The 21,452-nt window shown below is 33.9% G+C and overlaps 1 long non-coding RNA gene across 3 annotated transcripts in view; it reads left to right on the plus strand.

Annotated features, from left to right (window-relative positions):
• LOC106663813 overlaps positions 1 to 21,452 on the plus strand; it is a 128,696-nt gene that overhangs the window by 20,098 nt on the left and 87,146 nt on the right. For 2 of the 3 annotated variants that reach the window (XR_002910825.1, XR_002910826.1), the window contains exon 2: positions 18,100 to 18,194. The exons of the other annotated variant lie outside the window; for it this stretch is intronic. This is a non-coding gene — a long non-coding RNA (uncharacterized LOC106663813). The remainder of the gene's footprint in view (positions 1 to 18,099; positions 18,195 to 21,452) is intronic. 3 annotated transcript variants of the gene reach the window in all.

Raw genomic sequence — 21,452 nt, forward strand, 5'->3', positions numbered from 1 at the left:
TAGATTGGTTTGAGAAATTTGAAATTAAAAAATGTAAAATTGAACATGGTGATAAATGCATTAATAATATAACAGATTTTGATCTACCTCCCATTTTAAATATGTACATAAATAATATCAAACATCCAAATAATTAAACTAATTATTTTAATTGTTATTATTTTTATAGTAATTTAATAATATTAAGTATTTACTAGTATAATATATATTTGTGTTATAATTTCCGCGTTTCGCACGTTCAAATTGAGTGCCATTAAAAAAATCAGCTGCTAATTGGAACGCCACGTTGGCCGAGGTATCAACGGGTTCACTTTGGCAATTCATGTCGAGAGACGTGGTTGTAGAAGTCCTTCAACCTGATGATGAGCTAAAAGGCTCGAAATCCGGATCGTGCAAAAAACTTACTGTGAGTAGGAACTGTCTCCTTAAAAAGGATTGGTATTATAACGGTGTAAGTGATTGTAAATAAAGAGTTAAGGAAGTTCCGCCCACGTGGGGTAGAAACAAAGCAATCCTATTGTGGGTACTTGGCGTTGAAATTACCCCCTGAAATGAAATGTTGACCGGTAAATACTAGTAAATGATGATTGGAGAAAAGATTCGTATTGTGACAAATCTTGGTTAGGAGGACAACTGCAATATTCAATTGTAAGGAGGAGGTATTTAAGATAATGGAAGTGAACATTAGTGTGTAAGATGTGCATAATGTGTCTTCGAATGTGATTAAGAGAGACGAATCTAGCAGTGCTCCTTTGTGCCTTATCAGAAGGGTATCTGTACTGTAAGTAATGTGATAGTAAAAAAAAAAGAATTTATGTTTATGTGTCTTAGTAATTACTGCTATGTCTATTAGAGGAGTGTAAGACGAAGTGCAATAAGTGATCGCTAAAGGAAACTACAAAGAAGTGAAGATACATAGTTAAATGGAGAATAAGACGAAATGAAAGTGTTATGAGGTGGAATGAACTTAGTGGGCTTAGGAAGGGAGATGGCGATGGAATCATAGCGGAGGAACCGCTATTTGAGTGTCGTTCTCTGACTGTCTTCTTGCGAAGGATGGTCTCTTCAGGCGTTGTTGTTCCTTGCGAGAAGAACATCCACGGTAGTTTGCTGGGTGTTTCTGTTTACAATACACACATGTTGAGCTGGTTCTTGTCGTGGTTTAGTACAATCTGCTGTCAAGTGAGAGCCGGCGCACTTCATGCATCGCGGGAAGTGGTTGCAGAACGATTTGGTATGACCATAATCTTGACAACTTTTATTAGGGTAATTTTTTTTAAGGTTCTTCCACCTTAATTTTCATACCAAGGAGATTGCTCAGTGTTAAGATTTGTTCATTAATTGTGCTTGGTTCCAGGTCAACAAAGCACCGGGGTTTCTTCACATTGGTGACTCCTAACATTATATCCGTAATTCCTCAACACTTCCTTAATTAATGATGGCGGCGTAGACTAAGGAAACTGACGCATAACAACCTGAAAGTCTTACTTTCTTGAAGCAGATATGTGTGATATTCTGCTTTTTGTATTTTTAAATATAGAATAATGTACGCATCGACTGAGTAGGCGTATACCATTGTGTCTTGAACTCTGGCTTTCCAAGTAAAACCATTTTCACCAACAAGGCTGTTTTCTACCTTGCAAAAGTCAGTGTAGTTGACAATGTTTTAAGATTGGGTGGTGGTTTAATCGGTCTGGGAGGTTGTTTAAACTTAGCTGTTTTATTTTCTTCGTTCAGCTGGGCCAATGGAACAAATAGGCTTGCTGCAATAAAACATGGTGGCATATCGCTACTCTGACGGCTGCCCATTGTTACAGGATGTGGCACTTAATATTTGTTTATTACAACGAGAAGTACTTTCTTCATTGCAACGACTCCCTTATAACATTGATTAGACGTAGCATATCCGTTTTACGATAGCTTTCTCCCGAAATGTTTGTTATAAATTCCAAGTCGCAATTTAAAATGTGACTGATTGAAATGTTTAAGAGCTGTGGCATCAGGGGCTTTTCAAATTGATAACAAACGTTTGTTGATCGCCTAACCACTGAAATAATTTAATAGGTCTGTCATAAATGGCAGTATAATATCCTGTTGGAACATCTAAGTTGTTTTTGCAGCTTGTAATTATGAACAAGTAAAATGACAAAATTTGAAAGGCTCTACAATGTTTCCCAGGAGGTATTGAGATAAGTAACGGTATATTTTCCAAATTTTCCTGTGCACTTTCCATAACTAAAATTGAACTTTGAAAAAGACACAAAATGCAGCGCATCTACAATTTTCTCTTTATTAATATTATATATATAATAGTTTCTTTATTAGTTTTGAAATCAAATGCTTCGATGGAGAAATCCCTATCAGTAAATTACTGATACCACTTAGTTAGGTCGTAGAATGAATCAGTATTCAAACCTAGACATTTTTTATACATGTTCGCCCCATATAGTGATCCTTTATATACAAGGTTTTTAAAATAAAACTTGAATTTGTTGAGTCTAGTATGAACATATTTGGATGCAACCTGGAGAAAATAAGAAAATGAAATCTACCAACCAACTCGTTATGTCAACAATTTAAGTTCTCCATACGAGGTGATCTGGTGGGATTGGAATGGGTCCTTTATTTTAGGATGTTTCCACGCAAACCGTCCTTCTTACCAACCTACACTGCGCAAAACCGAAAAGGTTAAAGGCGTCAATTGTGCCCATGGGAGGGATATGGCTTTCCACACAGATAACGGCAAACAGTTGCAAGCAAACCAAAAAAAAATTGCGGTTCTGCCGGACTGGTGAAGTTCACCTCACCTTACACCAAGCACAGAATTCTCCTAATGGGAGTCACTTCTTTTGTATACCTGTCGTAAGGTCAAAAGAACGAAATCTATCGGACTACGGAAGAAAAGGAATACAGCAAGGTTGACTAATTATTTAAATATATTCACAAGTGTCTGACGTTTTAAAATTTCCCATATGAAAAAATATTTTTATAAATCTTGGTATCGATTGGTCTGTTGTTAGGATTTAGGTTTGAGTCCAATTTTTAAACCAAGTATTTCAAATGCAATCAAAATAATAATAACCTATCTAACATTCCAGAAAATAATACAATATATAATGCTAAGTAATTATTATCATTAATAACCTATGGTAAATTTAGGAGTGTAATTTTTGTTTAAGTTATTTACTGTATGATTATTCATCTTGGACCAGTTAAACTATCAATATTTTACCACAGGGCATTCTGTAATGCCCTATTCTAAGTCTGCTTTCTGCAAACAGTCAAGTGGCTTTAGCCTATTTTGCTTCGTAATGGCCACATAAATAAACTTCGAAACCTGTATATTTCAATTACCCTAAGTAACATGCTCACCTGACCTTGCACTTTTCACCCTTACTACGGGGTGTGCAGAATTCTTTTAATTGGAATCAAAATGATTATGCACCTTTAAAAAGACATGAAAACAAATCTATTGGAAAATGGAAGAAAAAGCAATACAGCAAAATTGTATAATTATTTAAATTTATTCAAAAGTATCTTTAGGTTTTCTCCTTCCAATCTGAAAGTGGTACTGATGTAATGTCAAGTGAAATAAATTCAACTCTCCACTTTAGTAACTAATTTTCATAAGAGGGAAACTTTTTATTTATTTAGGCATTTTATTAATCTATGGTGCTAGTAAGTTTCAGTAGTGTTTCAGAACTGACTCTCATTCCAAAGAATAATTTATAATAATTTAATTATATAATTCTTAATAATAACCTAGCTGGCCAAAACCTGTGTTCGGCTCGAGAAAGGTTGCTCGCGTAGGGTTTTCTATTCGTTTCTGGAGGAAACTTGGTTATTTCTACTTATATAGATTTGAATAAAAATATTGTAGGTTATCGTATTATTGTATATACTAAGTTTGGTGATAGATGATTTAATTGTTTCTAGAGATTGTATTTATTTGCGTGAATGTTTAGTACAATATTATTAAACTAGGTAGTGTGTGTTGTTTATGTGTAAATGGTGATCTAGTACTATATCACCCTACTTGAGTTAAAGGGAAGCAAATAAGAAAGAATGTATTTTGTGAGAGTGTGTTAAGTTAAAAACTGCCTGCGTTGGGGGGCTGATATGATCTTGTTGTCGATAGCCCCTTGAGCCTAAATTCGACGGTGGTACCCCCGGTTGGGTCTGACCTCGTTCCACACCAAAGTCGTTGAATCTCATCAACTCTCAGAAGTCATATTCTTGGTTCTGCACATATCTGAACACAAGTGAAATTGTGTTCACTTCAATAACCTAGCTCCTTATTTATGTTATTTAATGTTATGTAGATCTTCTAGGGCAAGCTAATACCCAGTGAATAAGCTCCATAATAATATCCTAAATTTTATATTGCTGCCGCTATAAGATATTCTAGGAAACGCTATAAGTTATTCTAAGTCTATTTTATCACAACTATTTATTTAGAAATCGTGAGATGCGGTCTGGTGTGATGTAGGTTTCAGAAAAAACATTTTCTTTATCGTGCCAACGTTTCGATCTTTATTGAGATCATCTTCAGGGCCTGGGATTTACAAACATTGTTTACATATTACAATTACATTTTGGATGTGGAAAAGTGAATTTATGCAATGCAAAATATATTTTATATATTCAATCAAAGTATTTCTACTCACTCAAAGTGTCTTCTGTGTAATTGTGCCATTCTTGCGTGTCGTGTTGAGAGTGCCAGTGAGATAATCAAAATGTAAACAATGTTTGTAAATCCCAGGGCCTGAAGATGATCTCAATAAAGGTCGAAACGTTGGCACGATAAAGAAAATGTTTTTCTGAAACCTTCATCACACCAGACCGCATCTCACGATTTCTAAATAAATATCGATTAACGGTCACTAATCACCACATATTTTTATCACAACGTTCTAGTCAGTTGCTTTAGGAATCCTATTAATTTTCAAAAAATTACCCATTCCTTGAGAATTGTTAAAGCTGTCCTTTCTTTCATGACTTGATGTTTCTACGACGAAATAGTGCTTAAGTTTTATCTATAATATCATATTATCATGAAACTATATTATCATTATTGTATCAATCAAATGATTAATTAATGTCAATAAACAATTGAGACCGTTTAGTTATTAATATTTGGTGCTTTTACATAAACTGATTACTTAGTTATTACAGTTTCGTATAACTTACGAGCATAACTTAAGCTTATATTTTCATAATTATCTTTAAGCGATTGTTGAAAGCAAGGACATTTTTTTAAAAGAAAACTTACGAATAAACACGCAATGCATTGAGGTTGAATAATTGAATTCAATTAATACAATTTAAACGAGAAAAAAGTTGACTAAAATGAGTCTCTAAATGTAGGCGCATTGCATTAATTACCTATCAGATAACACTGTTCGTGGGTATAATTTTCCAGCGTCTTTACGAGTGCCTGAGAGCGAGGGGCTGCTTAGAAGCGTTTTTAACTTTTCGGGAATAATAAAATTGCAACTTATATTTAAGAGGAGTAAATTTTTTAATCTTGGTAGATTCTAAAAGGGAGTTTCACTCCATGTACCATGATAAACTGTTTAAAAAATTGTCTAATCTGGGAGTAGGTGATAAATTGGTTAAAATAATGTAAAAACTGTACGAGTCCGCCCTAATCAGTATAGTATCAGATCCGATTAATGTTACTAAGGGAGTTTTGCAAGGAGGAAAGCTGAGCCCACTCCTTTTCACACTTTTTGGGGCAGATATAAATAAATCCTTTCATTACCACGGTGCAGAAAACATTGGTGTCGGCAATAAGGATGTACCAGATGAGCCATAACTTCCAATTCACATCGAATCAGCTGCAAAATACTGTTATTTTAATAGTCTAGTTGTGAATACACAAACAAATCATTGTACTTTTTAGAAATCGGAATTTCATGCTGAAAAATCCTCTTCGCCACAACGCTCTACACCTGGCAGCTTCAAACAATTTTATTTATTTGTGAGAGTTCCTTTTTCATCCTCTGGAAAATTTACAAAATCAGCGTAATACTTTGTCACGAAGAGTAATGTTACAATCCCTACAGTTTTAAATATACCTGCTTTCTATAAATCTGAAAAATGGGGTGTACTGTTCAAAACAATGGTTTGTTCAGTTCTGCTGTATGGTGGAGAGTTCTGGGGTCCCTGATAGGCAGATGAAGTTGAAAAGGTACAACTGAGAATACCAAAAACCTTACTACACTTGCGAAAAAACTGATATAGTGACTAGATAGATAGATAATGATGTTTATTTACAATAAAAATTATTTTCCAAAAAATATTCAGTATATAAAACATCCTAGACAATAGCCCACAGCCTGTCTGTCGAGTTTCCAAAAGAAAAAACATAGAATAATATTAATAATGTTAATACGAATACTAATACTAACAATACTAATACAAATAGTCATAATTTACACAATACTTTATTAATAATTGAAATTATCGATTAGGAACGCTCTGTATTTTAGGGAGTACAAAACATAATTGTAGAGACTGTGCCAGTTCTGCCCATTCAAAAATGAAATTACTTCATTTTTTTCTAAAAACAATTTGCCAAACCACCTAAGACTGAATTCTTTCAATATAGGGCACACCGCCAAAAAATGGAAGCCATCCTCATACACACCTAAATTACACAAAGCATAACGGTACGCTTCCTCATTTCTGTGGACCGAGTAATTAAGAGACAGCAACTGACCTCTTGCTTTCATTATCACACTTATCATATTCAAATTATAATTTTTATTTAAATAATGGTGATTTTCTCCTAATTCCAGATTCAGTTCTTTGTATAAATCATGGAAGACAGACCGTTGTGCTCTTAATTTTAGTTTATTTTTAAAATCAGTTCTTAAAACATCTACCAAGATTTCCACACTATTTTATTTACGTCGGAGTAACTCAAGGGTGTTAAACCGTGTTGTAGACACAAATTGACAAATTCTTTTGCCCAAAATATTTTCTTGTCTAGTATTTTCAAGGCCAAAATTCGAGGAAGTCTAGCAGAAGACAATGATAAAACTTTTTGGATGCATGTCAGATGCAGGCTTAATGTGTTGAAAAATGGGTCAATCCCTGTCTCTAAATAAAAGACATAATCAGGTGTATCCTTTCTTAGGAAAAACAACCTTTTGACAAAATATTTTTTCAATTTCTCCACACTGTCATACCATTTATAGCCCCAAACCTGAGAACCGTAAACATTACCGCCTTGGAAACAGAGTTAAATACATTATATTTTGCTGAAATGGGAACATCACTATTCGACAAGAGAGACTTCCAAGTAGAATTAACACCAAATTTGGCTACATTTAATTTTTCTTTAAGATGTCTTTCCATAACAAGCTGCGGTGTGAGATATATACCCAGATATATATAATGGTTCACAATCTCAATATTTTGTCCAGCATAGTTCCAAACCTCTTTTCTCCCAAGCCTACCCTCTCTGCGAAAGACCATTATTTTTGACTTTTTTAAGTTAACAAACAAATTCAATAACTGACAATACTCGTAAAGCTTATTTATCATTTTCTGCAGTGTACTGGTTTCCGTTGCTAATAATACAATGTCATCTTCATAGAGCAAACAACGAACATTCAACCCATCAATATGCAATCCACCGCCTACAAAATCACATAGATCGTTGATATATAACGAAAATAAAAGTGGAGATAGCAAACAACCTTGCTTTAGCCCTATGTTTGTCTTAAAGGTATTTGAAACTCCCTCCTTCAGTTTCCTCGTACAGACTCTTTAAAACATTTATAAATTTATTCGATAACCCTATCATGTGCAGTTTATAAAATAAAAGATTTCTATCTGGCGAATCAAATGCAGCCCGAAAATCTACAAAAAACAGTACACTTTTTTCCGTTTTTCGCACAGTTTTAATTTCACAATATTAAACAGACTGAACAGATTATCTACGGTTGAGTAACCCTGCTGGAACCCAGCCTGAAACTCATTCAAAGCATTATTCTCGATTACCCACTGTTGTAAACGTTTCAAAAGTATAGTGACTATGTATGTAGTGTCATATAGTGACTATGTTACTAGTCATATAGTGACTATGTTCGAACAGAATCTGATTTCCTACTTTTAAACGTCATTATTTTTGATCAAATGCTAAAGTCAGGGTAAAGCTGCCCTCCCTTCCTGATGAACCAAAAATATTGTTATAATATTTTATATAACATATTGGTTGAAATGTACAAGTTAGCGTCAAGATAAATAAATAAATTAGCCTTTTTATTGGGTTATAATATGTACATAATTGAAACAGATAAAAAAATTATTTATTTTATTTAAGTTTTTTTCTTCTTCTTTTTTTCCTTCTCTTTCTTCCTCTTCTTCCACTTCTTCTTCTTCGTCTCCCATGTCATAGTCATTTATAAACCGGCCTAATTTAGACCGAAGGCCTCTCCCTTTTCCCTCCAAACTGTATTCTCTTTTGTGAGTATTCGCCATGAACCTCCACCAAACTCCCGAAAATCGTCTTCCCATCGTCTTCCTCTTCTCCTAGTGGATAAGTGTGGTGTCCAGTTGGTTGCGTTTTTGTTCCATTTACCATCTGGAGAACGAATCACGTGACCTGCCCACTTCATTAGTCTAATTTTCGCAGTTATATCTTTTGCATTTGTTTTCTTTCTAATATCATCGTTTCTCTATCGGTCCTTCCTTTTTATATTTAACATGCTTCGCTCTATTGTTCTTCGAGTGACAGACATCCTATGCATAGTATTTTTAGTTAGAGGCCAGGTTTGAGCATATGTTAGGGTTGGCATAATGCAAGTGTCTAGTATTCTTCCTTTTTTTAAGGTGTAATTTTTTCGTTTTTAATATGTATTTCAGGCTCCAATACTTTTCCCACGATAGTGAGATTCTTCTTTGGGTTTCTTTTGTCATTTTTTCTTTGAAGCTCATTAATTGTCCTAAGTATACCGTTTCTTCTACATAATTCAATTCTCTATTCGATAGCTTTATACATTCTCTTTTCCCGTTCGTCAGTAGTACTGTCTTGCTATCGCTTATATTTAATCCAGCTTTATTCCCTTCTTTATTTAGCTCGTTTAGCATGTTTTCCAGTTTGGCATCTGTCTCAGCGAATATGACTATATCATCAGCAAATCTCAAGTGTGTTAGTCTTTTTCCATCTATAAATATTCATATTTTTGCCGTGTTCTTCCACTTTAACGAACGAAAAATTTGTTCTAGGACACAATTAAATAAGGTTGGTGAGAGGAGGTCTCCCTGTCTAACTCCTCTATTTATTCGGAAGTATTATCCAGTTAAATCCATTTTTATTCTTGCTTTCGTGTTTTGATACAATTTGGCTAGAATGCTTATATACCTTTTGTGGACATCTTAGTTTTTTTAAGGCAGAAAAATGAAATTCGTGCGAAACGGTGTCAAAGGCCTTTTCATAATCAACGAACGCCATGTATATCACATTTTCACATTTTGATGTTCTAATAAATGCAGGAGTGCCACAAGGTAGCATATTAGGCCCATTGCTTTACTTGTTATACACCAGTGATTTTCCGAAAATAGATGGAGTAAAAATTGCAACGTTTGCAGATGACACAGCGGTGATATCACTAGGACCGACTATCACCCATTCAACCAAAATCCACCAAAATGCACGTAATGAGATAAACGAATGGACAAAAAAATGGAAAATCAAGCTAAATCAGCATAAATCAGTTAATCTAATCTTTACAAACAGAAAGGTGGACCATGTTCCGTCGCTCACAATCGATGGAACTACAATACCATACAGCAATACAACTAAATATCTGGGAACCTTAGATGCCAGGCCAATGGAAAAAACACGTGAAGAAAAAAGGACAGAAATAGGTTTAAGGTATAGACAACTATACTGGTTGATAGAACGTGGCTCCAATCTTGCTATACAAAATGAAATATTATTATGTAAACAAGTCATAAAGCCTTTGTGGACATTTGGTATTCAACTGTGGGGTTGTACCAAACACAGCAATATCAAAATCATACAAACACTCCAAAATAAAATCTTACATAACATGGTCAATGCACCTTGGTACATAAGGAATAAGGACTTACATAGGGATCTTAAGATCCCTGAAGTCACGGCAGAAATACAAAGATTTGCCGCCAAACACCAGGCTCGCCTCAGCCAGCACGAGAATGTGGAAGCTACCAAACTCTTACATAACCGAAACATGGTCAGAAGATTAAAAAGAACAAAGCCATATGAACTTGTGTAGTTAAAAATTAATAGTGAAATGTAAATCTTATTGTACCAGTGGGTTTATAAGAATGTAAACATTTATTTATTCTATAATATTATTGTAAAATTAATGGTTGGTCTAATAAGACCAGTTTTTATAAATAAATTTAATTTAATAAAAAAAATTGATGTTCTACAGTCCTCTGTACCACCTGGCTAACTACTTGATTGTGGTCAATCGTTGAATATCCCTAACGAAATCCGGCTTGTTCCTGGGGTTGTTGGGCTTCCAGGTTTTCTTTTAATCGGTCCAGTAGTAGTTTTGAGAAAACTCTACTTGGGGTAGGAGTTAGACTAAGGGGGTCTGTAATTCTTAACATCATTGGGGTCACCTTTTTTACATTATTTTATATATTGTTATAATATTTTTATATAATGTATTGGTTGAAATGTACAAGTTAACGTCACGAACGGGATTCGAATTATTTGGTCAATCGGACATATAATGGATTGTTATAATAGTTGGGTCGGACATGTGGAAAACAAAGATATTCCAGCTAATTGGGCACACACGTTAAAAAAGTTTAAAAAAATCTCTAGATGATTGGTGCCCAACAAATGTGGGTATCACAAAGTATATATCATCAATCAAATTCTTTAACAATATAAAGATTATTATGTTATGTATGCTATTATTCTATATAAGATATTAAATAATAATATCAACCTACTACAATTTAAACAAAGAGGAGATGGATCCAGAGTCTTTTGACCTCACCTGGATCCATTTTTTCTTTATTTCTGTATAAGGTGTAAATCGCCGTAATATTTTAATCTTCTCTGATAAATTAATTTCATTTGCTAACCTAACACACGTACGAATAAATACGAATACGAATAAATTCTTCTCGGATCGGTTTTCAACCTGCAGTTGCTATCTTGTTAACGCATACTTCTAATTATTAAGATCCCATTTGGCGGAAATCCTTTATGTTCTTCATCCGGTCGTGACGTATATTTGACGTTAATTTCAGGCGATGGGGCTCCAACCTAGCAGCATTAATTGTTTAAATGAGCCCATAAAATACAATTTAATATAAATAAATAAGCAATGGATGAAGTTAACTGGTTGAAACGGTCGAGAATATTTAAACTTATTGCTTCTAAAGAATCTAGACATTGTCTCCGAACGTAATATTTGAATACAACCAATTAAAAACAATCATTGTTTAAATTAGAAGTTTGTCAAAAGAAACCTTTTCATGAAAAACGGTTATCAGTTATTTCTTTTTTAGGTTTTCACACTGATATTAAATCTGCATTAAATTTACTTAAATATAAATGTACGTAACAGTTACAAAATGATGAGTCTTGCAGTATTTTTATTTTAAGACGGAAAACAGCAATGGTCTTCATTTACAGAATTTTGAACGGGAATTTTTCCCTTAGGAAAGTAATTTTCCAGCATGTCTAATGGATTTTCTGTCACTGAAAGCTCGTTTGATGTCTCAGTTAATCCACTATGTCGTATACATTTGTAAAATTATTTTTGTTAACTCCAGACTCAACGGAAAAAAGCATGTTTCAGATAAATGCATACAAGTAATCATGTGAATAAAGAGCTTCTCATAAACAGTAGACAAATGTTTTTCTCGTTGTTTTCCAAAATCAAGGAGAGTTTGCACGTAAAACGATTTTTTGATTTCAACAAAGCTTTTAAAATTTACTGGAATGTATACACGTTGCACTGAAATGTTGTCCGTGGAGGTTCATAAACTAGCAAAATACCATGGCCCAAAAGACAAAAAATATCCCATGTGTGTTCTGGTGGGAGGAGGTGGTTCGGCATCGGCCAATCTACGTCGTGGGGAAAAAATATATTTTCGCTTCGAGTGGAACTGCATTTTGTTTTAGCTCACATCAAAGTCAAGAAGATGTAGTAATTTTCCAAAGATGATATACAGCAAAAATTACATGGATATGTACTAAAAAATCCTTTTACCCGTCATACCGTTATTTTGGACAACAATTACATATGTTTATTATATGTTTCTCATGGTTTAGGTTTTAATAATTTAATCTGGCTAATAAGTGCGTGAAACTGAGGCAATTGGGTGAGTCACAAACTTCAGTATTTGTGGCGGAAACAAGAATTGTGCGAGTTGTCAGACAAAATGCCACTTAAACGGCTAAGAGATGCCTTTAAATTGTATTAAAAAATGCGTTTAGCAATTGTTTAAGTTTGACAATAACTATGGTGGTAACGTGTACGACTACGGGCGTGGAATATTCGATTTTAATGAAGGATTTTTTTATGATACTAAACTGCTCAAAAATTAATAGGGATATTGCCAAAGCCCGCACAGGTGCCCTTATGCAGAGAAAGGTTCCTCGATGTAGGTTCCATAATAGAGGCGTTTCATGCCTTTGCTCCATACAGAGGCCGGATCTAAGAAGAGTTCTCGGACACGGTAGCGAGTTACAGGAGATCCTGTTCCGCTTTTTAGGGGAATTGGAAATTTTTATTGTATACAGCCTTCAAAATATGTGTTTTGTGTTTCTGTGTCTTGTATGAGTGAATGCATTTATCGATATGAATGGGGAGGGGCTGATGGCGAAGTAGCTTCTCCATCGCCTCTCAGGTTGTGTGTATGATTTGGGCTGGTGGTAGAAATTTTATAAAAATAGCCCATCGACCCCAATTTAGATTAGTTTATTATAGGGAACAGGTAGATGGAGGAATATAGAGTACCCCATCTGCCAAACAGTATGAGTGCGAACAATGTATATAGGAATGAATGTATTTATTGGTGTGATTTTGTATATAGTGTGTAAGGGTACCTTGTTAGTGCTTCGGGGTTGAAATGACCAAGATATTGGCAATTTTCTACCATTTTTGTTTTATTTTTATTATAAATTGCAATAAGATTTATTTGAAATAATTATTTTTTTACTGAATGAATAAATAAAATGAAAAAACTAATAACAATGAGTACTGAAAACGAAAGTTATTTATTTTGCAGCAGCACTGTTCTCCTCAGCTTTAACTATGAAACAAATCATGGCCTGTTTTAAGAAAATATTGGATGAGTCTGTTCAAATTATTAATTATATTAAGTTGCGGGCATTGAAGTCAAGATTTTTTACACTACTATGACGATGATGATATGGGAAGACTTCCTGCTTCTCCATACAGAAGAGAGGTGGCTGTCTCGTGGGAAAGCACTTTCACGATTACAAGAATTATGTTGATGGACCACAATGTTAAATCGGCCAACGTTTTCAATGATGAAAAATGGAAGGTATTCTGTCGTATTTATCAGATATTTTCATTAAAACGAATGAGATGAGTCTTTCTTTACATGGTAAGGTTATCACAACTTTCGTTGATAATGATAAAGTTATCGACTTCAAAATAAAAATCCAGTTTTGAGTAGAATCTGTTGAGAAGGAAGAGGTGGAGTCTTCTCCTGCGTTAAATTATTTTTTAAAAGGAAACAAACTGGAGATTGGGAACAGCACTTTGATTTGCCAACAGATACAATGCTGCAAGACCGTTTTCAGTTTCGACAAAGCCCACCATACAACCTTCAACTTAATACGAATGTTTGATAGACTTCAGACTCTTCCCTGAAATCTACTTTCGAGTCCGATACCCACATTTTTGACTCCTCCTGGAAAACAAAAATTGCCGACCACTTACCCATACAAACTCGGATTTTCTATTTGTAGTCACCATAACTAAATCCCGAAGCTGTCCAGATGCTGAACTAGACGTCCGTCTCCAGCTATCAAAAATTAAGCCCATCATATCCAAATTGGGCAGCCTAACACAGCCTCACTCTTTCTATTAATTCATTAATCATGAATGCACAAATTATTACTCTTGAAATTGGCTCGAGTCTTTAGATATCTATTCATTCCGTTCTGTCCAATTTTATTCTTGTGTTCTGGAATGTGTAAATAAAGTTAAGTATGTCAATGTAATGTTTGTTTTAGTGGTGATATCACTCTACATAATTAGGAATGGACTGACGAATGCTAATTTTGCTTTTATTTACTACAACTTTGGCGCCTGCTATCAATATACAGACAGAAACGTGATTAATCAGTAAACAGCAGTCCAATTGGTGTTGTCTTCTTAGCGCTAGCTGCACCATACTCTCCTGAGTGGCGGGCTGTTGCTGCAGGACGTCTCAACCGGGCATATGACGTGAGACCAACTTCCCACAAACGATTATGAATCGTTACAACTTGTAGGATTTGGCGGGCACTATGGAAAGGGTTCCGACTTGCAGCAATGACAATATTTCTGTCCTCCCTTAGCGTCGGAATGCGTTGAGATTCACTACCAGGCCTCCTTTTGGCACTTCCAGTCACTCGGAATCGAGATAAAGCACGGGAGACCACGATCTGAGAAACCTTTGCAATATCCACTTGCAGGTGACCTCGATGATTCATTCTCACAATGATATTGCGAACTTCTAGTGATGATGTCTTTCCTTGGTAAAATATAATACAACTGGATTAAATTGGAGAAAAGACGAGAAAAGTTGTTAGTTTAAAAGATGAGTAATCTTCATGTATACTATTCTTAAGTAATCTATTAGCTTTCGTGGTCCGATTGACAAAATAAATTATTTTCAATTAATTAATCTTTAATTAAGGTTTTGGTTGAGATAAAAAACTCAGTGTCACGAACGGGATTCGAACCCAAGACGACTAGATACGCCGCTTCTCTACCACTTGAGCTACCGTGACTTCGATACACTCGGACACCAACTTCCCATATCAACCCCACCTTTTGAATTTTCCCTCCTTTTTGCCATTTTTCAAATGTCGTATAATCTATTTGATTCTCGGCGGCAAATGAAATTGCCACGGAGAGCTGTAGCGAAGTATACTTCATTTTGCACTTATTACATCTATTTGGTTTCGTTGTCCGATTGATCAAATAAATTCTTTTCAATTAATTAATCTTTATTTAAGGTTTTGGTTGAGGTAAAACGTTAAAAAATAGCAAAAAGGAGAGACAATTCAAATGGTGGGGTTGAGATGGTGACACTGACTTTATCTCAACCAAAACCTTAATTACATTCTTAAGTAAATTCATAATTAAAAATGAGGATTAATATTCCTTGTTTTTCTATTTTGTTTTATCCAACTAACTAGAATATCGGTTAATTTAATTAAATATCCCTATTAATTTTTGAGCAGTTTAGATCGAAACATATTTTAAGCTATTTTTGAAAATATGTTTTTCTGCCTTTGTTGGGCATATATTTCAATGTTATTGTATATCAACCGATTGGTTGTTTTTAAATTGTAGGATAAGAAAATGATTGGTAGGGTCAAATGAGATTAAAGATAAAAAAGCAAAATACGTTTCTAGTAAAATAGGTTAAAAAAATTTTTGTGTCAAAAACAAATAGGATTTGTTTTAAGCACCATTGAACACCCTCAAATAAAAGTGCATAGCAATAAAAAATAGTCTTTTTTGGGTTAGATTCGCTGGGGGCAAATTTTTTCTTTCTCGAAGATGTCCTGTTTACAAAATTTTTAACTCTTCTGAAGTTAATCCGAATCGAACGTTTATACACCCATTTGAGAGCGGAATATTTCCTCTTTCAGGCAATATCAACAACTACTTTTAGGTTTCATGAGATTATGAGTGAGGAAAAGATATAAATGCCTTTCGGGCCCGTTATTTTGGCGGTTTTTGACAATAACCGTTACATATTTTTTCATCAGAAAATTGATTACCATAATAGAATTGTGGGATTTCTCCATGTGGTCTGAGGGGGTGAAGAACCCGTAATTTGGTCAAAACCGATCACTTTTTGGTCTTCTTAATCGTCTGTTTTGGTCTTTAATAGAATGGTTTGGACGTTTTTGCTTGTTGAAATAATTTAACCGGATCCTACGGTAATAGTGGTATATCCGCAAAAATTCATCTATTTTCAACCCAGCCCAACCACAACACTTTCTCCCTCGTTAATAATAAATAAAATAAAAAACAAACTTTAAGCGGGTTTTTTAAGTCTTCGTCTTTGGAGAAAACCCTACATATTTGGGTTTCCAAAACACCTTATTCTTCATCCATCCAACCAATTTTTACATAACCGTGGATAGGTAAGTTAACATTAGCTTAACACCATTTCATTTAATAAAATTGTTCATCTCATAGGTCAGTTTTCTTGGTGAGAAATATCACGATTTACATTCAGACGGCATAATTTTTTTTGATTAAAATTAATTATTCAGAAATCGTGAGATGCGGTCTGGTGTGATGTAGGTTTCAGAAAAACATTTTCTTTATCGTGCCAACGTTTCGATCTTTATTGAGATCATCTTCAGGGACTGGGATTTACAAACATTGTTTAAACTTAACAAATACATGTAGGATGTGGAAAAAAGTGAATTTATACATTGCAAAAAATGCACTGGCACTCTCAACACGACACGCAAGAATGGCACAATTACACAGAAGACAAACACTTTGAGTGAGTAGAAATACTTTGATTGAATATAAAAAAATATATTTTGTATTGTAAATTCACTTTTTCCACATCCTACATGTTTTTGTTAAATGTAAACGTTGGCACGATAAAGAAAATGTTTTTCTGAAACCTACATCACACCAGACTGCATCTCACGATTTCTGAATAATTATCGATTAGCGGTCTCTCATCACCACACGTTAAAAATTAATGTTGAACGACCTTGCCTTTTTGAACTATAGACAAATATGAGAATTTTCTTCTGGTTTCCTTTCTTGTCGAAATCACATGAAGTGTTGCTTGTTTGTATTGTGAAAACGCTTTGCTCAAAAATTAGGTTTAGATTAAAACGATTTTTTACGAATAAACTTTATATTAAATTTTATTAAAAATAGTACATGTTTTTCTCTTCGTGTTTTAATTATCTCTAAAAAATTATTCAAACAGGCAAGGCTTTTTAAAAAAGACAATTCCAACTAGTGCAAATTTATTTTATTAGTGCCGAATGCCAATGTAGTAGCAACTGATTATATTTAAAAATACAAAATTAATTATAAGATTCATCATAAGATAAAAGTTAACTAGGGGTCATTTTATCAATATTGAGCAAAAAAAATCCAAAAATTATTTTATGATCATGATCAATAAATAATTGTTCGTTTAGTTAATCGAAAAGATAAGCATTGTAATAGCAGAAGAAATTCAATTAAAAATTAATAACTATAAATATTTAAAATGTTACTTTTTAAAAATGGCTTTTTCCATTGATTTCAGAACCAGATTTTTTCCAAGTTAATTTTCACGAATGTTGAAATACTGCTGGCGATAATTAATTATGATGTATTTGTGTTATGCGAGCAGTACACAGCAAAAAGAATTTTAATTAAAACCGATTAAATTACCCGCTTATGTGTACTCTTTACGGACATTAACATGTAGTTTTCGGGTGAAATGGAATATCTCTTAAGATATTTTAAATGTATACATAATATAGTTTTCATTTCAGTATAAAGAATCGTGAGAATGATCAAGTCACCTGCGTAAGGGCGATACTTTAAAAAAAAAACAGACCCACAGACAAAACAAGGCCAGGACTAAAAATGATTTTATCAACACCGGTATTATGAACAAGCATTACGTCCAGAAATGTATGAAAACGGAGAATAATTTACAATGAATTATCATCTTACGGTTTCACATGTTAAAAATAATATATTAATGATTCCCACGGTAAGACGGAATGTCAAGGGAATTCTACTAATTAAGAACGCGCCCTGCAATATAAAATATTTAGCATACATATTTGTTTAAACAATAGTTTGTATAAACAAAGTTCATGTTGTTTTAAGCAGAAAAATTGTATAGGGTGAAATCGGATCAATATGAAAATTCTTTTTGGGTCCTTCATGGAAAATGGAGTACAATGCTGCCAGAGCGGGTGTCCTATTTCTGTTCAATAAGTAAGTATATAAATAATTTCAAATTCAATAATTAATTGAAAGATATTAATTGGTCAAGCGTACCACGAAAACTAGTGAATTAAATATATAATTAAATAATATATAAGTATAAAAATACAGGATATAAGTAAAAAAATTAAACTCGGTAAAACAATTTTACCAAAAATGTTGCTATGGAAACGATGAAGAAAATATTCAATTCAGTACGGTGTTTTTCTCCTATTGCATTAATCACCGCTTGCATTCGACGTGGCATCGATTTCATGAGGTTTTGATACAGCGTTGTGGAATATTTTCATACTCCTTCAACAGCGCCATTCTTGATTCCTGATAATTCTCTGGCATCACCGAGCGACATTTTACCTTCTTTGACAACTCGTCCCAAAGGTGTTCGATACTGTTTAAGTCGTGACTACATGCTGGCCACTCCAGACATGGAATTGAAGCACGTTCCAAGTAGTCAGAAACTATCCTAAACTGTGTGGGGTGCCTTGCTTAACAACATTAACAACTTCTTCCGATAGCACATATTTAATGTATAACGCAGCTGTAAGGGAACCTTCAATGAAGATCAAGTTCACTAGTACCCTATAGTTATCGGGATATATCGCTGTACTTCTCAGTCTTCAGAAGATCTCAAACAAAACCTTGACTCATTCGAAAACAAGATTTTAGTTTAGCTTTGCTTAGACGAATTGATGTGATTTCTTGCGAAACATAACCGAGCTGTTCTGGGCCTTGTCAGGAGTTCTGGACCAGTGGCAGGTCAGACATTAACATTTCTAAGTTGTTGAAGTTGTTGCTTGATCTCAACAGGGGTAGAATATCGACTACGGAGTAAATATGAAACAATAAAACGAACAATTCTTTGAGATTATGACATGAGAGCGACCGGATCCATGCCTTCTTGAGTAACCTCCAGTAACTTGGTAGCGATACAAGACCCTTCGGACAGTTGTTCTGGAGATTTTAAGCACCCTGGCCACAAACGCTTGATTTTTTCCATCTTCCACAGTGCAAAGATTCTAGCCGAATCTGTATCAGTTAAAATCATCTCTCAAACAAATTTAAAACTTAAAAATGGTACAACTTAAAAAAAATCAAACCACAAGGATGTTAGAAAGAAGCTTTATAGAAAAGCCAACAAAGAAGAGAGTGACTGTTCAAAGATTAATTTACAAAATTCAATCTTAAACAAAAGTGGGAAATTTTATTTATGTTTTATTTATCTCTAGTCCTTTAAAACGGACCAAATATTGATAATCAATGGATGACTGTATAAAAGATAATTAAAAATATTAAAGGTAGCAACTTTTTTGCCTCTCAGTGCATATAGGTTTGGTCAATAATGCAACATTTTAACACGTAAATGATGAAATTCTTATTTTTACTAATTATTTCTATATGTAACTTTGAGTCTAATAGATTTGAACATGTTTTTGTTAGATTAGTTAGGGATCTGTGCTCATATTCTTTGTTAATATATATAGACGCAATTCTTAATAGATAGACTAAATAAAATATTTTAATTCCCAATTCAAAATTTATCTCCATTATCACGATGGAATGTTTCTACCCATCTGAAAAACAAGTCAACAGACGTCGTTGGGTTTACAAACAGTGCTTCCCCCTCATCATCATTCTTTATTTATAAACGTGACTGGCTGATTCATCTTCGATCAGTAACAAGATCTAGAATAGTTTCGCTTATTTCTATATCAGCTAAGAAGTGTTTCTTTTTTTTTCAATTCACCGGTTTCGTGAGTACTTGCTGAAAAAGATTATCATGAATCACCAGTTCATTAAAAAATACTGGAATTATGCCAGTTGCAGTTCCTCTGTGACATCTTAATTCCGCTTAGAATTTTCGGCCTTTTATGTATTTTTTATTAATTTTAGCCAACCGAATAGCAAGAAAAAACATCCCGAATGACAAATACATATAAATAGAGATAGTCGTAACGAGATATGTATATGTATCCCTCTCTCTCTCTCTCTCTCTCTCTCTCTCTCTCTCTCTCTCTCACCTCTTCCCCTATCTCTATCTATGTATCTATCTCTATCTCTCTATCTATCTATCCTGTCTCCCTCTTCCTCTCTCTCTCTGTCTCAATTTAATTTGAAGTTAGTCCAAAAGTAGACATTACCATATTGAGTTTAAATTTACTTGCATTTTTTAATTTAGCATGTCCTTTCTTAGTGGATGAATGTGTTTAATTATTTTAAGTTACTGAGTCTCTCTCTCTCTTTCTCTCTCTCTCTCTCTCTCTCTCTCTCATTCTCTATCTCTCTATCTATTTATCTAGCTATCAATATCTCACTCCTTTTCTATCTCTCATAATTTAATTTTAAGTTTGTCCAATAGTATACATTGCCATATTGAGTTTAAATTTACTTGTATAAAGAGAGAGAGAAGAGGAGTGAGATATCGATAGATAGATAAATAGATAGATAGATAGATAGATAGATAGAGATAGATAGATAGATAGATAGATAGAGAGAGAGAGAGAGAGAGAGAGAGAGAGAGAGAGAGAGAGAGAGAGAGACTCAGTAACTTAAAGTAATTAAACACATTCATCTACTCCAGTTTGTCCAATAGTATATATTACCATATTGCGTTTAAATTTACTTGTATTTTTTAGTTTAGCATGTCTTTACTTAGCAGATGAATGTGTTTAATTATTTAAAGTTAATAAGTCTCTCTCTCTCTCTCTCTCTCTCTCTCTCTCTCTCTCTCTCTTTCTCTATCTCTCTCACTCCCTCTCTATTTCTCTTTCTCCCACTTACTCTATGTCTCCCTCTATCCTCTCTTTCACTCCATTTCTCCCTCCCTCTCTATCTATAGTCAAATTTATAACTTATATATATATATATATATATGTTCCTCATATTGGGGCTAAAAATTAGAACAACTTCGTTGCTAATTTTATTACATGTAATTTTGATACACTTATTTTCTACCAAGGTTTTTAAAATAAATTTAAAAAATTAAATCCAGAGATAAAGTGAGATTTAGTGCGTACGTTTTGTGGTATTTTCCGTGTTTCATCAGTTCAAATAATTTCTATAACAGCGAATAATTTGAATGATAGTTTATATTGTTAACCCTGGAACATTTCCTTTCTTAAAACCGTTCGCACAAATAAAAAAAGAGCACAATTATGTGTACGGTTTGTGTAAAAAGAACCAGATGTACAACCTGGCGAAAGGTTGTGTTTCGTAAATATATTAGGCTGGCCGTTTCGCCGATAGTCCACC

This window comes from Cimex lectularius, unplaced genomic scaffold (genome assembly GCF_000648675.2).
Source record: "Cimex lectularius strain Harlan isolate CLEC.00 unplaced genomic scaffold, Clec_2.1 scaffold41, whole genome shotgun sequence".
In the NCBI taxonomy this organism is placed as follows: Eukaryota; Metazoa; Arthropoda; class Insecta; order Hemiptera; family Cimicidae; genus Cimex; species Cimex lectularius.